Source organism: Bos indicus x Bos taurus, chromosome 23 (genome assembly GCF_003369695.1).
Source record: "Bos indicus x Bos taurus breed Angus x Brahman F1 hybrid chromosome 23, Bos_hybrid_MaternalHap_v2.0, whole genome shotgun sequence".
Lineage (NCBI taxonomy): Eukaryota > Metazoa > Chordata > Mammalia > Artiodactyla > Bovidae > Bos > Bos indicus x Bos taurus.
This window is the reverse complement of record NC_040098.1, coordinates 32,476,355-32,485,948: the sequence shown is the minus strand read 5'-3', so window position 1 is coordinate 32,485,948 and position 9,594 is coordinate 32,476,355. Positions and strand designations below refer to the sequence as shown.

The 9,594-nt window shown below is 42.5% G+C and overlaps 2 non-coding genes across 2 annotated transcripts; both read left to right on the top strand.

Moving 5' to 3' along the window:
- Positions 1 to 6,486: 6,486 nt before the first annotated feature.
- On the top strand, positions 6,487 to 6,559 carry TRNAA-AGC. The gene has a single exon. It is a non-coding gene; the product is annotated as a tRNA-Ala (tRNA).
- A 558-nt stretch (positions 6,560 to 7,117) lies between these two features.
- TRNAA-AGC lies at positions 7,118 to 7,190 on the top strand. The gene has a single exon. It is a non-coding gene; the product is annotated as a tRNA-Ala (tRNA).
- The last annotated feature ends 2,404 nt before the right edge of the window (positions 7,191 to 9,594 follow it).

The following is a 9,594-nucleotide window of genomic DNA, read 5'->3' as shown; positions in this document are numbered from 1 at the left end:
TCGTATCCGCTGAGTCCGTGGTGATGCCATCCAGCCATCTCATCCTCTGTCATCCCCTTCTCCTCCCGCCTTCAGTCTTTCTCAGAATCAAGGTCTTTTCCAATGAGTCAGTTCTTCACATCAAGTGGCCGAAGTATGGAGCTTCAGCTTCAGCATCAGTCTTTCCAATGAATATTCAGGACTGATTTCCTTTAGGATGGACTGGTTAGACCTCCTTGCAGTCCAAGGGACTCTGAAGAGTCTACTCCAGCACCACAGTTCAAAACCATCAATTCTTTGGCGCTCAGCTTTCCTGATAGTCCAGCTTTCATATCCATACATGACTACTGGAAAAACCATAGTTTTGACTAGATGGACCTTTGCTAGCAAAGTACTCTGCTTTTTAATATGCTCTCTAGGTTGGTCATAACTTTTCTTCCAAGGAACAAGCATCTTAATTTCATGGCTGCAGTCACCATCTGCAGTGATTTCGGAGCCCCCCAAAATAAAGCTGCCCCAAAATGAACACTGTTTCCACTGATTTCCCATCTATTTACTGTGAAATGATGGGACCAGATGCCATGATCTTAGTTTTCTGAATGTTGACTTTTAAGCCAACTTTTTCACTCTCCTCTTTCACTTTCATCAAGAGGCTTTTTAGTTCTTCACGTTCTGCCATAAGGGTGGTATCATCTGCATATCTGAGGTTATTGATATTTCTCCTGGCAATCTTGATTCTAGCTTGTGCTTCATTCGGTCCATCATTTCTCATAATGTACTCTGCATAGCAGTTAAATAAGCAGGGTGACAATATACAACCTTGACATACTCCTTTCTGGATTTGGAACCAGTCTGTTTTTCCATGTCCAGTTCTCACTGTTGCTTCTTGACCTGCATACAGATTTCTCCGGAGGTGGGTCAGGTGGTCTGGTATTTCCATCTCTTTAAGGATTTTCCACAGCTTGTTGTGATCCACACAGTCAAAGACTTTGGCATAGTCAATAAAGCAGAAGTAGATGTTTTTCTGGAACTCTCGCTTTTTCGGTGATCCAACGGATGTTAGCCATTTGTCGCTAGAGCGACTTTGAGGAGGCCAAGGGCAAATGAGAAGCCACAGCAAGACAGTAGGAGGGGCGAAATCATGTTTAGAATCAAACCCCATACCCTCCAGAGACACTGAGAGGGCTCAAACATACCTTAACACTCTTACGTTCAAGATAAACTAATTATGTTCCTAATTCTGGAATTCTTCCCCAGAGGAGCTACAACTTAGTTTTATGTTTGTTTTTAATGAAAATTTCTAAGGAAGGCCCAAATATTCTATACAGAGCCTTTTTAATATTTGAAATCATTTTTAATAACTTCAGAGTATGTGATATATTCCAGATGTTGTTCTCATTTTACATGTATTATCTCATTATTGTGTTGAGTCACTAAATCACATCCAACTCTTTTGCTATCCCCAAGGACTATAGCCCGCCAGGCTCCTCTGTCCATGGAGTTTCCCAGGCAAGAATAGTGGAGTGGGTCGCCATTTACTTCTCCAGGGGATCTTGCTGCACCCAGGGATGGAACCCATGTTTCTTGCATTGTAGGCAGATTCTTTACCACTGAGCCACCAGCACCTCCTAGTATCTGTTTAACTTGTAACAAAAATTCTATAAGATGTTTGTTATTATTTTTATCTTAGGAGGAAACTGGTGCAGGAAGAGATTGAGTAACTTGTCCAGGATCACACACTTAGTAACTAGGGAAGCTGAAATATGAACAGTCATACCAGAGCCTGTGCTTGCCAGGATTGTATTATATGGCTACATCAATAGTAGTGATTGTGTTGTAGTAAAATTTTGAATTCTGATCTCTGCATTGTGTATAGGAAGGTCTCAGTAAGTGTTGAATTGAACTCTGTAGCTTTTTCTTTAAAGATGCATTGACCCAAGCAAAGTGCTCATTTTATTCATTGTTTCATTTACTCAACAGATGTTTGTTGAACACTTCCAACTCACCAGACAGTAGGCTGAATGTTAGGAATTTAAAGGTGGGAAAGACTCAGTTCCGTTCCTCTGAGGCTTCACAGCACCAGGTGTCACATGGTGTGACAAAGGTAGAAGTTACATGAATTAGTCTGGGAACAGGAAGAGGGCGCACTTATTTGAGAAAGGGTCAGAAATGACTCTGTACAACGTGGGACTTGAGGTGAAGCTTGAAGATTAGAAGGAAGGAGTTGAAGATGGGGTTGGAATGGAGGATGGGAAATAGGTCAGAGATTTTCTAATGTGATTTCAACTCATGAATTTTATCTTGTAGGAAATGGGAACCCATTCATAAAATAGTTCAGTTATCCCCAAACTTAAAATCTTTAAAAAGTATGATTTTGTTTTAGTTTTAAATACAGAGAGTGGCAAAGCAGGAAGCCTGGAAACCAAGATAAAGAATAAGAAGGAGCAGCCAGCAAATTAGGTAAATGAACAAAAATAGGTCATGACAATCAAGGGAGAATTTCAATTAAAAGGTTGTTGAGAACAATGTCAAATATTCTGAAAGATACTGGATGAGATAGCACCAAAGATTATTGGATAAGGTTTACATGATAATTACTATCTTCTAGGTACCGTTTTAAGCACTTTATAGTATTAGCTCTGGAGAAGGCAATGGCACCCCACTCTAGTACTCTTGCCTTGAAAATCCCATGGATAGAGGAGCCTGGTGGGCTGCAGTCCAAGGGGTCACCGAGAGTTGGACACTGCCGGGGACCAGCCCCGGCTGATCCAGGGTATTCGAAGGAGAGACGGCATAGGCGAGGATCAGGATACAATAGCTTCAATTAGATATTAATTAAAGATATAAAGAGTAATAGGATAGCTCAGTAGGAAAATTCAGTGGAGAAAAGAGGCTGAGTAGCTTGGTTTACGCGGGAGACCAATAAAACTTCAAGACAAGAAGTTTGCACCACTTACGTAGGCCGCAGGCGTCCTTCCGTTCTCCCGAAGGAGAGGAGACACTGAGGCCTCCCCGGTCGGATCTTAGAAGCCCAGGCATAATTAGTAAGCATGGTGGGTTCCGCGCTCCAGATGGAGACTCAACCAGAGTGAGAGAGAGAGCGACATGGGGAGACCAGTATTTCGAGAAACTGATCCCAATTCTTTATTTTCCATGGTCTACTTTTATACACTGAGATGTTATGCAAAAGTCACGCGGGGTCAGCAGTCCTGACTTTTATCAAAGTCAGGTGCTTCATACAAATGTATACAGAGGTCTTAGGGGTGTTACATCATCTTCTGGCCAGGGGGGCCTGCTGACAATTTACGACCCTCTCCTTGTGACAGCAGTCAGTCAATCAGGACACTTATTTCTCCAGGGCTGATTATTCTCAAAACAGACGCCACCCAAATAAAGTTACATTCCTACAGGGTGAGGGTGTAGTGGGTTTTAGTTAAGGAAAGAATTTACTTAGCCTAAGGTCTAACGTGATTAATATCAAAGGTTAATACTTATTTCTTCTATATATTCATTAATGTGTGTAAGGGCAGGGGATGTGGAGACTTAGCAACAAACATTGGCTCAACAAATGAAAAACCCTTCACCAACACAATTTCTAATCAGCCCATTATACTTATACTAATAGTTTTCTAACTTTTCTAAGGAACCTGTTTTTAGAAGGTTTAAAGCATCTCGTGCCTCTCACGGTTGGGAGGCTGTGAGCAATCACATGTGGCCGGACGAGCCTGTCAGGCAGGCTAGAGAACCTTCAGAGGAGTTTGTAGGTTAAAACACTCTTGTCACACCCAAGAGTTTTTATTGACTGGAGCTCTAGGTTAACTCCTTCTCTGAAAGAGGTGGTGGGGGACAGCCCCCCGTAAAGTCAGAGGTGTAGGTAAGAGCACAAAGTAGTAAAGTAGGCAGGCTCTGGTTATGGGGGTAGACGCTCGAGGATTTCCAGGGGGACTCCTGAGGCTCGATCCCGCCTTTGCGTATGTCGAGCCTCCTTCCTCATGACCTTTGCCATGGGCGGAGTACCTCACTCTGGCCCCCAACAGGACACGACCAAGTGACTTCCTACTTTCACTTTCCACTTTCATTCATTGGAGAAGGAAATGGCAACCCACTCCAGTGTTCTTGCTTGGAGAATCCCAGGGACGGGGGAGCCTGGTGGGCTGCTGTCTATGGGGTCGCACGGAGTTGGACACGGCTGAAGCGACTTAGCAGCAGCAGCAGCAGTATTAGCTCACTTAATCATCCAACAACCCTATGTGTTTTAGTCCTTACAATAAGCCCCTGTTATAAATGAGGAAGATGAGGTACAAAATTTGGGCAAAATCATGCAGTTGATAAGAAGTAGAATGGGGATTTAAATTCTGGGGGATATGGCTTCTAAGTCTGTGCTTGTTACCACTACTCTATTCTATCTCTCTAAAGCGGCTCTGTGGAGTTTAGGAAAAAAGAGGTTTTCATCTTTAGTAAGGGAAGTTTCTGTGGAGTGTGGTGGAAAGGGAAATAGAGAATACAGGCAGTATCATCATCTTCTGAAACATCTTTCAGAAGCTTCGCTATGAAGATGAACAAAGACCATCTCTAGCATAGAACATAGGACTTAAACATCGGGCAGGGCCTGAGGCTTCAGGGTGCAGGAGATTTTAATATGTTGTTAAAGGATAAAAGTCAGTAGAGAGGTTGAGGATTCAGGAAAAGGGTATTTGATGTAGAGAGGCCACTTAGGAGACAGGAAAAGCTGGCGACTGCAGTACAAAGAGGAATTACTCACTGCAGTACAAAGAGGAATTAGACTTGAACAGAAGGTATCAGAGATCAAAGCAGAGAAATGTATCTGTATTGCTTTGGTCTTGTTCAGAAATGATTAAGTCCAAATTAAAAACCAGTAACCTGACCTGCCTCCTGAGAAATCTGTATACAAGTCAAGAAGCAACAGTGAGAACTGGATGTGGAACAACAGACTGGTTCCAAATAAGAAAAGGAGTACCCCAAGGCTGTATAGTGTCACCCTGCTTATGTAACTTACATGCAGAGTACATCATGAGATATGCTGGACTGGATGAAGCACAAGCTGGAATCAAGATTGCCAGGAGAAATATCAATAACCTTAAATATGCAGATGACACCACCTTTATGGCAGAACGTGAAGAACTAAAAAGCCTCTTGATGAAAGTGAAAGAGGAGAGTGAAAAACTTGGCTTAAAAGTCAGTATTCAGAAAACTAAAATCATGGCATCTGGTCCCATCACTTCATGGCAAATAGATGGGGAAAAAGTGGAAACTGTGAGAGACTTTATTTTGGGGGGCTCCAAAATCACTACAGATGGTTACTGCAGCCATGAAATTAAAAGATGCTTGCTCCTTGGAAGAAAAGTTATGACCAACCTAGAGAGCATATTAAAAAGCAGAGACATTATTTTGCCAACAAATGTCCATCTAGTGAAAACTATGGTTTTTCCAGTAGTCATGTATGGATGTGAGAGTTGGACTATAAAGAAAGCTGAGTGCTGAAGAATTAATGCTTTTGAACTGTGGTGTTGGATAAGACTCTTGAGAGTCCCTTGGACAGCAAGGAGGTCCAACCAGTCAATCCTAACGGAAATCAGTCCTGAATATTCCTTGGAAGGACTGATGCTGAAGCTGAAGCTCCATACTTTGGCCACATGATGTGAAGAACTGACTCACTGGAAAAGACCTTGATTTGGGAAACATTGAAGGTGGGAGGAGAAGGGGACAACAGAGGATGAGATGGTTGTATGGCATCACTGACTCGATGGACATGAGTTTAAGCAAGCTCCAGGAGTTGGTGATGGACAGGGAAGCCTGGTGTGCTGCAGTCCATGGGGTCACAAAGAGTTGGACATGACTGAGCAACTGAACTGACTGACTGACTGAATTAATGTATTTTTAGAAAATAAATCACCATGTTTATGCTTCAACAATGTTAATAGGATAGCATTGCTGTTTTTTACCTCCTGATTTCCTAGGGTATCTCAGATTTTTCCACTGTAGTATAACCAAACAAGAGGAGAATGAACAAATGCCTCAAAATGGCTTCTCACAGTTGTAAAATTCATTTGGGTGTCTCATGTATCATTAAAATTTATGCAGTTTGCAGTCTAACCTACGGTCTATTTGGGCACTGGAAATAGGAAATTTTTTTAAAAATTGGTTCCTATCATTAATAAATCATAGTTGAAAATGAAATAGATATTTGCTTAGTTCATGAAAAATCTGTGAGACAAATTACTAATTTCCTCCCTCACATTCATGGTACTAACACCAGTCAGTGGTGACTTTTCTTTTCCACTTTACAAAACTTAAGCTCAGGTATCTTACAATACCCACTGTCTGTCAGTCAATCAAGATGGATTTTGCTTTGCTATCCCTGTGCATGAGACAGTCAGTTCAGTCTTAAGGACCTTGAAATTTTCTGAAGTTCAGGCTGCTCAGAAGAGTAAATACAGTGGGGATGGTACTCTGAAAAGCTAGAGGAAAAAACATAAGTATGAAGGTGGGGAATTAGCTCAAGTGGTAGAGCGCTCGCTTAGCATGTGAGAGGTAGTGGGATCGATGCCCACATTCTCCAGTTTTGGCTCCTTCAACTAAGGAGCTCCAGCTGACAACCACAAATCTTGCAACATATACAAATAAATGAGAAAAGTAGACACACTTTTCACTCTCCTTGGGCAAGGATAAGACTGGTTCTACTGTCCTTTTGGTATGTGTATCTACTCAGTGCAGTCAGCCAGTTGTGTCCAACTCTTTGTGACCCCATAGAATGCAGCACGCCAGGCTTCCCCGTCCATCACCAACTCCTGGAGCTTGCTCAAACTCATGTCCATCGAGTCAGTGATGCCATCCAACCATCTAAGCCTCTGTTATCCCCTTCTCCCACCTTCGATCTTTCCCAGAATTAGGGTCTTTTCCAACAAGTCAGTTCCTCACATTAGGTGGCCAAAGAATTGGAGTTTCAGCTTCAGCATCAGTCCTTCCAATGAATATTCAGGACTGATTTCCTTTAGGACTGGCTGGTTTGGTCTCTTTAAGGACCTTGAAATATTCTGAAGTTCAGGCTGCTCAGAAGAGTAAATACAGTGGGGGTGGTACTCTGAAAAGCTAGAGGAAAAAACATAAGTATGAAGGTGGGGAATTAGCTCAAGTGGTAGAGCGCTCGCTTAGCATGTGAGAGGTAGTGGGATCGATGCCCACATTCTCCAGTTTTGGCTCCTTCAACTAAGGAGCTCCAGCTGACAACCACAAATCTTGCAACCTATACAAAGAAATAAAAAAAGTAGACACACTTGCACTCTCCTTGGGGCAAGGACAAGACTGGTTCTACTGCCCCTTTGGTATGTGTATCTACTCAATTCAGTCGCTCAGTTGTGTCTGACTCTTTGTGACCCTGTGGACTCCAGCACACCAGGCTTCCCTGTCCATTCCCAACTCCCGGAGCTTACTCAAACTCATGTCCATTGAGTGGGTGATGCTGTCCAACCTACTCATCCTCTGTCATCCCCTTCTCCTGCCTTCAGTCTTTCCCAGCATCAGGGTCTTTTCTAATGCGTCAGCTCTCCGCATCAGATATCCGAAGTATTGGAGCTTCAGCTTCAGCATTAGTCCTTCCAATGAATATTCGGGACTGATTTCCTTTAGGATTGATGACAAATTTAACTCAATAGGATATGAACTAGAAAAAATATCTGTACAAAGTTCCATAAGAATGTTGAAGGAAGTGGGTTATTCTGTCTAAAGGGATCAAAAGAGACTTGACAGAAAGAGATAGCAGTCTATGGCTGTTAGGATCACTTTGTTCCACAAAATATTCAGGAAGCCAAGTTTCTTCCAGTTCACTGTCCACTATTCTTTCTGCAGGCTGAGGAATAATATCTTTAGGTTAATAAAAAGCTTTTGTGCTCTTGTTGATGTTTGTTGATGTGTTTAAGACAAGAGAAGCCTTCAAAATAAATATAGAAGAACTTTTGGAAGTAGGGATAAGAGAAAAAAAAGAAAAATCAAGTAAAACATTGTCCAGAAGTATTAATAACTTGTGGCTCAATAGATTGTTTTATAAATTAATACATGGCTCTTCTTTTGGAGGACAATTACATATTAGCTCAACATTAGCCTACTCAATAATCTAGGTACACAAATGAGATACGGTTTCAATTTACTCATTCAGTTAGTCATAAATGTGAGCGTACATGTGGGCTAAGTCACTTCAGTCATGTTTGACTCTTTGTGACGCTATGGACTGTGTCCCGCCAGGCTTTTCTCTCCATGGGATTCTCTAGGCAAGAATACTGGAGTGGGTAATCATTCCCTTCTCCAGGGGATCTTCCACACCCAGGGATCTAAACCACGTCTCCTGCATTGGTAGGTGGATTATTTACCATGGAGCTACCTGGGAAGCCCCTCAGTTAATATATATCAGACACTAACTGAGAGGCTGTACATGTAAGGGACATCATACCCTGGAGTTGCTTTGAATGAAGGAATGGCAGTTCTCAAGACAGAGATGACTGTAGACTCCTTTGTATTCCCTGAAAGAGGTGTGAATCAGTTCTTTATGGTCCCTGTAACAAAGCCACTGGGCTTCTCTGGTGGCTCAGTGGTGAAGAATTCACCTGCCAATGCAAGAGACAGGGGTTTGATCCCTGGGTATGGAAGATCCCCCTGGAGAAGGAAATGGCAACCCACTCCAGTATTCTTGCCTGGAAAAATCTCATACACAGAGGAGCCTGGTGGGCTACAGTCCATGGGGTCGCAAAAGAACTAGACATGACTTAGTGACTAAATGACAACAATAAATAAATTACCACATACTTTGCCAACAAAGGTCCATCTAGTCAAAGCTATGGTTTTTCCAGTAGTCACGTATGGATGTGAGAGTTGGACTATAAAGAAAGCTGAGTGCCGAAGGATTGATGCTTTTGAACTGTGGTGTTGGAGAAGACTCTTGAGAGTCCCCTGGACTGCAAGGAGGTCCAACAGTCAATCCTAAAGGAAATCAGTCCTGAATATTCACTGGAAGGACTGATGCTGAAGCTGAAACTCCAATACTTTGGCCACCTAATGTGTGGAACTGACTCACTGGAAAAGACCCGGATTCTGGGAAAGATTGAAGGCGAGAGGAGAAGGAGACGACAGAGGCTGAGATGGTTGGATGACATCACTGACTCGATGGACATGAGTTTGAGTAAGCTCTGGGAGTTGGTGACGGAGGGGGAAGCCTGGCATGCTGCAGTCCATGGGGTTGCAGAGTCGGACACAAATAAGCGACTGAACTGAACTGAACTAGTGGATTAAACAATACAAATTTATTGTTTTTCAGTTCTGTAGTTCAGAAGTCTAATTCAGGGCACACTGGGTTAAAATCAAGGTGTTGGCACAGCTGTGTTCCTTTCTAAAGAATTTTCTTCCTCACTCTTTTCAGCTTCTAGGCTTCCTGCAGCTTTTGGCTCATAGACTTCTTCCTCCATCTCCAAAGCCTGCAATGAAGGACCATTTTATTCTCATGTCACATGTCTCCAAGCCTTATGTCATTGCATAACTAAGACTATAGCTGGAAACTTTCTCTACTCTTAAGGACTCATAGGATAATATTGGGCTCACCAGTGTATT